This window comes from Puma concolor, chromosome A1, assembly GCF_028749965.1.
Source record: "Puma concolor isolate L17-30 chromosome A1, mPumCon1.1.hap2, whole genome shotgun sequence".
In the NCBI taxonomy this organism is placed as follows: Eukaryota; Metazoa; Chordata; class Mammalia; order Carnivora; family Felidae; genus Puma; species Puma concolor.
Window position 1 is genome coordinate 122,980,604 of NC_141667.1, and position 6,973 is coordinate 122,987,576.

A 6,973-nucleotide genomic window follows, 5' to 3' on the forward strand; every position below is an offset into this window, starting at 1 on the left:
TTCAAGGTTTTATTGCATTTAGTAAAAAGTGGCAGCCTGTTGACATAAATGGGTATCACGTCTTGTATTAAATCTGTTTATAAAGTAGAGATGGATACAAAAGCCAGGCCCACTATTTCCCTGATACATCTATGGCTTACTTCACTACTTCCTTCAGGTCTCTGCTCAAATGTCATTTATCGGAGATCATCCCTTACCCTCCAATATAAAATAGCAATCCACACTCCCTATTCCCCCTTTTCGTGCTCTTTTAGTGCCTGATGTGTATTTTGTTTCCCACTAAAATGTAAGCTTCCTGAAGGCAGGCCAAATACTGTTCTAACCCATCTCTATCAGTGCTTTGATATCTAGAAGGTGTCTGTTTTCGGTTGAACTATAAGCCTGATAGTACCTCCCAAGAGTAAGGACCATAACAACAACCCGGGGGAAATAAGAGCATATTATATGATAATAGATTAGCCAATTGGCCTACTAAGGAGATCTAACTTTGTAAACTCGATTCCTCATTCACGAGAACGCAAATCCTTACTGTGAGAAGATGCTAGTGAAACATGCATACGTTTCCAATAAAATACATTTTAACAAAATACAGAGTTATTCAAGAATGATAAATAAAACAGAACATAATAATTCAGGCTTCAAGGGAGCCTTAACACCGGCTGGCAACCACACGATATTCCCCTAGTCTGTTCGGTCTCCTCTAATTTATAAGCCTCAAGCCTCCAACCACTCTTCCTCTAGCCTTTCTCTCAGCTGTGACCTTGAAAATCAAAGTAATCAAGACAACGTCCATAAGCTCCACCATCACGCGCACCCACCTGCCAGCCCTGCTCTCATGGTTTCCCTTCTTCCTGTTATTCGCTGCTTGTCCAGTCCCTCCACTTGTGCACTAGATCCTTCTCTTGCCTCCTTGAGGGCATCGTTCCAGCAAGATTCTCGCTCACCTGCAGCATCAAACTGTCCTGCTTTCCTGGGTCACTCCTATCAGCATACAAAACAAGCTTTAAAAACAAAACTCTTCACCAGGTTTGCGCCATCCTGGAGTCACCTGTACTCTAGCTCTCTCCTCCCTCCCTCTCTTCCAGCATTACCACCATGTATACCTTATACCTCTGTAACTGTCTCACAGTTCTGGGATATTCCGTCCCTTTAAAAAATTATTCTTTTTCTTCAAATTTCCGCTTGGAACATTTCTCGTGACATACTTGCAAGTTCACGGATTCTTTCCTTAGCTGTTTTAAGTCTACGGATGGATCCCTCAAAGGCATTAATTTCCGTTCTTTTTGTTCATAGCATTTCTTTTTGATTCTTAGTTTCCATATTTTGCATACATGACTCACCTGTTCTTGTATGTTGTCCACTTTTTCCATCAGAGACCTCAGTATATTAACCATAGTTACTTTAAATTCCCAGTCTGATAACTCTAGAATCTCTGCCATATCAGTCTGGTTCTGGTGTCTGTTTGGTCTCATCAGATTTTTTTTCCTGCTTCTGAGCATCCTTGTATATTTTTTATTGGAAGTTTGACATGATATATATTGGGTAATAGGAACTGAGGTGAATAGGCCTTTAGTGTGAGGTGTTATGTTTATCTGGCTTACAGCTAGGCTGTGTTCGATGCCTGCTGCAGGTGTCAGAGGTTTTGATTTCCTTCAGTGTCCATGTTTTCAGTCTTCCCTTTCTGGTTTTCCCTAGAAATTCCTTCTTGAAATAGAGTCGGTGTGTTGCAGTTTCTTCAAAAGCTGTAATCCACTATAGTAATACTGGAGTCCTACTGATGGTATGGGACTAGGGAGAATTCTTCTGTATCTTATGAGTAAATCTATTTTGTCTTTTTTATGAGCCAGAGTCCTGGGCTGAGAACTTTAGAAGTTTCTTAGCCTTTTTTTTTTTTTTTTTTCCTTATGTGAGAAAGGAAGGAAGGGGCTTAGGCTATCCAACAGCCCTTCCCCAAGGTCAGAGAAGACAAGTAGTTTTCCCTGAGGGCAGTCTTCTGCCAAGTTAACAGAAAGCTATGGGTGTATTTTGAAATGGCTACTACCCCCCAGCCCCCTTACAAGAGGAGAATTTTCTGCCATCTTCACAATGAGAACCTGGGGAAGCTCCTGGAGGTAAAACCCACCAAAGTGTGAGCAACCCCTTAGAGTAACTCCCAGGAGTTTTAAACTCTCAAGCTAGCCCACACTCAGCCCCCAGCAATTCACTTCAATCCTGATTACTGGCTCTAGCTTCTCCTTTAGGCGAAGTGATCTGTATTTTCTGCATATTTTTTCTCTAGTTTTTGTGGTGGCTTGCTCTGTGACCTCTATTCTTTGATGGGTCAAAGAGAAGCTGATTTTCAGTGTGCTCAGCATTTTTTCTTGTTGTGAGGCTACCCCATGTCTTCTCAAACACACTCCATATTTCCCCCTCCCTTCCATTGAAACACCACTTGTCAAAGTCACCAATGACTACGTAGATCGCTAATTCAATGCTCAGAGCTCCTGTTACTTGACCTATTTGCAGTATATGACAGCTGACCACTGCTTCCTTCAAACTTCACATGGCTTCCAGGATATCACAGTCTGCTGATTTCCCCTGAGTAGCCACTGTCTACTCTGATGGGTCCTCCACATTGCCCTGAACTCTTGGCATCTGGAGTGCTCCAAGACTTAGCCTTTGGACTTCTTCTCCCCATGTAACTCACTCTCTTGGTAATTTCATCCAGTCCCATGGCTTCACATACCATCTATACACAGACTCCCATATTTCCATCTTCAGCCAGAGACTCTCCCTTGAACTCCAGACTAGAATACCCGACTGCCTACCCAACATCTCCATTGAATTAACTGCCAGGTGTCTCAAACTCATCTGTCCAAAACTAAGTTCCTGATCTTCACCAGAAAATCTCTGCCACCTAGTTTTCCCCTTGTCAACCCGAGACAAAAAGAGCTAGGAATCAATTCTGACACCTCACTTTCTCATATTATATATCCAATCTATCGGTGAATCCTTGAAGTTTTACCTTTAAGGTAAGTACACAATGTGACCACTTAAGAAGATTCCAACTACAGACATGCCGGTCCAAGCCACCTGCACTTGTCACCTGAGTGCTGCAATAGTCTCCCTTCTTTTTTTTAAAACATTTTCTTGGTACTTTTTTTAAGTTTATTTGAGAAAGAACAAGCAGAGTAGGAGTGGGGGGGGGGCGTGGGGCAGGGAAGGGGTGGAGTGGGAGAGAGAGGGGGAGAGAGAGAGAATGAATGAATCAATCCCAAGCAGGCTGTACACTGTCTGTGCAGAGCCTGATGCAGGGCTCGAACCCACAAACCGTGAGATCATGACCTGAGTTTAAATCAAGAGTCAGACGCTTAACCAACTAAGCCACCCAGGCACCCCGCTGCAGTAGTCTCCTAACTGGTCTGTTTCTACCCTTACTCACACACTCTCCTAAAACCTAAGACCCTGTCACACTTCTGCTCGAAGCCCTCCAAAGGCTCCCATCTCAGAGCAGAAGCCCAAGTTCAAGCAGTCAGCCTCTGCTATCCTAACTCTTCCTACTCTCTCTTCGGTTCCTACTGGCTCCCATGCTGTTCCTGGAGCACTCCAACATGCTTCTTACTCCAAGAGCCCTTGCCTCTGCTGCCCTCTCTATCCAGACTCTCTTCTCTTAGGTGCCCACATGGTACACTCCCACACTGCCAAGCCTTTGTCCCAGGGCTATCTTGATGATAAGTCTTCTCCACTCTTTTAAAATTCCAACATCACTCTGCCTCCCCGATCTCCCTACTTCCTCAACCAACTTCACTTCTGATCAACCATATTAGTTCCTTAGTGTCTGTCTCCTTCTACCAGAATTTAAAGTTGCATAAGGGGAGAGATCTAGGTCTGTTTTATTCACTGCTACATTCTCAGCACCTAGGAAAACAGGAAGGCCCATCATAAGGTGTGCAATAAATACTTGGTAAGCAAGTGAATGAATACTAGGAACATAGTAGGCTGCAAGAAATGGAGTGGGAATGGGAATAAGACACGCATCATCATCTAAATTTCCATGCATTGACATTAATATTAGTTTAGTTTGTTGGTTCAGCAAAGGGGAGAAAAAGCTAAGCAAGGGAAAAAAGTAACTATGGTGACTTAGTATTTACAACTTTGGGATCAGAACCTCACTAAGTTTTCAGCGTGCACAGTCCTCTCCGAGGCGTCCTGTGGCTCAGAGAAGTATGCGAATCCTTGGGAGTGGCAAATCTTTAGGCGACCTGAATCATTGTGCAAGGACTGGACTGTGAATGCTGCAAGTGGATAATTAGCATTAACCTTCGTTAAGAACATCCTCAAAGCCAGCTCTCTGACCACAAAGGCCCAGCCTGGTTTGCTGGCTGATTTTTTCATTGAGCCAAAGTTCAGGGAGCAGACTATTTGGCTCTTCTTTGCAGTATCAGATGGTGCTGGTGTTATGTTATGACTTATCCGTCACACTTAGGAGCTTCAGATATAACAGTCTGTTTACCAAGGGATGCACAAGTGACACTTTCTATGTAACAACTGGATGCCAACTATGGTTCAAGTATAGTTTTAAGTGGCCTCACAGTTTGGATAATATTGCTGCTCCTGCCTTGCTGATGTCGTTAAGATGCCATTCTACCTCCCTGTGTGGATAGTGGACTACAATCAAACACAATGAGGAAAATGAAAATCCCAGAAATAAGCCCGTTTCTGTAACAAAATAAAATACTGCTCCTCTCTTAATCATGTACTGCATTTTTAGAACATGGAAACTGCTGCCACCTGCTGGCAATGCTTATGACAAAGTAATACTTGGTGGGCTCTCCAAAATTTCCTTCCAAAGCAGGCAGCCACATGGATTTATGATTATTCTACCTAATCAACTCTACTTTTCTCCTAACAACAACAAAAAATGAATCTTAAGTATATTAAGGGATTTCTAAAGTAAATTAGAACCATCTACTCCAAAAATATAACCCTGCTGGGGCACGTGGCGGGCTCAGTCTGAAGAGTGTGCGGCTCTTGATCTCGGGGTTGTGATTTCGAGCCCCACGTTGAGTGTAGAGATTACTTCAATAAATTTAAGAAACAAAATGACCTTGCTGACAATACTAGAGGACTGGAAGAGTGGCTGCCAAGTCTCTTGTCCGTTATCCATCTCCTTACTTGCTGGCTGCAGTATTTAGCTGAGACTGCAAGCTTGCCCTCTCAGGCCTGTGGGTCCGGATGACCCACAAGTCTCATCACCTTACCCAGTTCAGGGGTACCTGGCTGGCTCAGTCAGTAGAGCATGCGACTCAATCTTAGGAGTTTGAGTCTGAGGCCCACGTCAGGTATAGAAATTACTTAAAAATAAAATCTTAAAAAAAACCCAAAAAACAAAAAACTTACCCAGTTTCACGATTTCCTCAATAAGCTGATTTGGAAAATGACCATAACAGGTACATTGCCTAAAATTCCATACAAAGCCAGTGAAATGTCCTGAGAAATAACGGATTTAAAGCTACAAAAAGACCTCAAACAAAATGTTCAATGATTTGCTGAGCCTGCTAGGATTAGGTCATCAGTCTTCAAGAAAAGGTTTTCAGGAGTACCAGGGTGGCTCAGTCAGTTGAGTGTCCAACTCTTGACTTAGGCTCATGTCATGATCTCACAGTTGTGGGATCAAGCCCCACACTGGGCTCCTTGCTGGGCACAGAGCCTGCTTAGGATTCTCTCTTCCTCTCCCTCTGCCCCCCATCCTCTGCTCATGTGTACATGTAAAAAAAAAAAAAAAAAAAAAGGTTTCAGCTCGTGACCAACCCAGGTACATCAAGATCTAATGGCTGTTTAAGTAATATTAACAAAAAAAATGGATGGGATCTTGACTGTGCCAGCCAAGAGGAGCCTAAGAAAGCGTGATGACTAAATGTAATAGGAGGTATTCTAGATGTGATCTGCAAACAGCTCAAGGTCATTAGGAAAAAAACTAAAGAAATCTGAAACAAGTATGGACTCTTGTTACTAATAATCAATATTTGTTCATTATTGTGACAACTGTATCATACTAATGTAAGATGCTAGTAATAGGGGGAAGCCTGTGTGGAATACAACAGGAGTCTGTACTATCTCTGCAATTTTTCTGTAAATCTGAAACTTCTAAAAATGTTTACTTCAAAAGAGAATGGGACAAGATGCAATTCAATTGACAAAGTGGGCCCTTAAGTCTGTTCAATCACAACCTTAAAAAGTCACAAAACTTGTATTTTGACTTTGCAAGTTATTCTGTAGCTTATTTTCATTTATCTGTTCTAGACTCAAACCTTTTATTTAAATCAAGAGATGCAACCTCTTCAAACTACACTTTTGAACATGATGACCTGGCAGTCTGTACAGGGACCCTTTGCTCTCTCGTGCCCACCAAAAGGATACATGAGGTTCATGTCAATTTATGACAAATCTCGGCCCACTTGTAACAAAAGGCCTTCATGAAATTAAACTAGGTACAACACTCCTTATTCTATCATATAGTTTCTTGATATACCAACCTTCCACAAAGTCATGTATTTCACAGGGCATGTGTGGTTACCCCAATCTTTCATTTTACTCAGAGACAAAAGTACTCTACCCAAGGGGCGCCTCGGTGGCTCAGTAGGTTAAGTGTCCAACTCTTGATTTTGACTCAGGTCACGGGATTGAGCCCTGCATCAGACTCTGCGCTGACAGCACGGAGCCTGCTTGGGATTCTCCCTCTTTCTCTACCCCTTCCCCCCACTCACGCATGCACTCTCCCTCTCCAAATAAATAAAATTTTAAAAAGTACCCTATTGTGCTCGCTTTGGCAGCACGTATATTAAAAAAGTACTCCATGGGGCGCCTGGGTGGCGCAGTCGGTTGAGCGTCCGACTTCAGCCAGGTCACGATCTCGCGGTCCGTGAGTTCGAGCCCCGCGTCGGGCTCTGGGCTGATGGCTCAGAGCCTGGAGCCTGTTTCAGATTCTGTGTCT